We start from the raw sequence: 2090 nt of genomic DNA on the forward strand, positions 1-2090 counted from the left end.
TTATCAGTCAGAGTAAATATGTTCGTGATATGCTGAAAAAGTTTGATCTCTTTAACAGCTCATCTATGAAGACTCCTATATCTCTTCCACTCTCTCTTAACAAGGATCCAAATGGAAAGCCTATAAACGTAACTGTTTATAGAGGAATTATCGGCTCTCTGTTGTATCTTACAGCTAGTCGACCAGATATCATGTATTCTACTTGCTTATGTGCACGATATCAATCTGAACCTAAGGAATCCCATCTAATCGCTGTAAAACGCATTTTCAGATACCTGAAGGGAACTCCTAACTTGGGTCTTTTGTACCCTAAGGGTTCATGTTTTGACCTAATAGGTTATTCGGATAATGATTTTGCAGGTTGTAAGATCGATAAAAAGCACCACTGGAGGCTGTTAGCTTCTAGGTGGAAAGTTGGTGAGCTGGACAAGTAAGAAGCAAAACTTGGTGTCCACATCAATCGCTAAAGATGAATATGTAGCCGCTGGAAGTTGTTACGCCCAAGTCCTTTGGATGAAAAACCAGCTGAATAACTACAATTTTCAGTTCTCAAATATTCATATCTATTGTGATAGCAGTAGTGCTATTGCAATTGCAAACAACCCTGTATTTCACTCTAACACCAAACATATAGAGATCAGATATCATTTTATCAGAGATCATGTTATGAATGGTGACATTGAACTTCACTTTGTTCCCACTGATTACCAACTTGCTAACCTTTTCACCAAGCCTCTTGATGAGACAAGATTTAACATCTTGATCAGTGAACTTGGAATCCTAAACACTGAAGATTAATATCTTTCAGCTATACGCATCATTCAGTAAAGTGAAATGATTCAGTGCTCTCACTCTATCACTGAACTCTTGAGTAAATGTATCTATTTTCTCTAAGGTATGCATATTCGTTTTTCATTTTAAAACTTAAAACTATTACTGACGCTTTCCTTCTTTAGTGATCACAACGTTTTAAAAGTTTGTTCAAGTGATTCTTTCTAACGCTGAACAATTTATATAAGTTTATATCATTTCTACTTGTCTTTTCTTAAAATCAAAATGATCACTGAACCTTTCTACCTTCAGTGATTCAAAAGTTTTAAATGACAGTTTCAGTGATTCCCTTATCACTAACGCTTTTATGGAAATATATTCTTYTAAGATATTTTCCTTTCTTAAAACAAAACCATCACTAAAGCTTTTCTTCTTCAGTGATAAAATGTTTTAAAAGGTTTTTATTCAGTGATTCTCTTATCACTGAATGTGACTCTTTGAATTTCTTAAAATCTTTTCATTTTAAAAGAAATAGTTAATGAACCGTCTTTATGACGACATTCTCTGTTACCAATACGAATCGCCTTGAGACGCGCGTAAAAGTCTGACACACGCGACCTCCTCCAACTTCCATCCATTCATGGATGAGAACTTGCCATATTTTTCATCATGGCATTTTCTCAACAGTCGTATTTTCCTCACTCATATTTATTTTCTCTCTCCTCCAACCTATAAATATGAGATCTCTTCTCTCATATTTTCTTTACGCTTCCAAAATCTTTGACTAACCTCTGCCAAAAAGCAAGAACGCTTGAAACCTTTGACCTTTTTCTCTAACAACTCTAAGGTCGATACTTCTTATTTAACCATTTTGAATTGTTCTTCTTCTTCTAATGAAACTATTATTTGTTCTTTTAAGAACCTGTTTCTCTTAAAACACAAACAGTAAGATTAATAACACATTATTATTCTTGGTTATGATCTAAAGTTTCAAAAACACTATTTTTCTTGAAAAACCCTAATATCTTCTTTGTGGATTTTTCAAAAGAAGTTTTATTGTTTTAAGAACTTAAAAATATCACATTTAAATCTTGGACTACTAACATAAACTGTTATATCTTCTTTCTTAACGATAACAAAAAATGGCTGCCAAGAACGTGAGCTTCTTCGTTGAACATGTGTCTTTCAAGACTAACAACCACGTTGCCTTGTTGGACATTCCTACCAACAAAACCATTTACGAGGATGTTGATGCCTTCCTCAAGATGTCCCACATTGCCTAGGCTCTCACCCATGAACCTATCATGGTGAGGGAAGCC

The sequence above is a fragment of the Cynara cardunculus genome (genome assembly GCF_001531365.2).
Source record: "Cynara cardunculus var. scolymus isolate 2C chromosome LG 2, CcrdV1, whole genome shotgun sequence".
Taxonomy (NCBI): domain Eukaryota; kingdom Viridiplantae; phylum Streptophyta; class Magnoliopsida; order Asterales; family Asteraceae; genus Cynara; species Cynara cardunculus.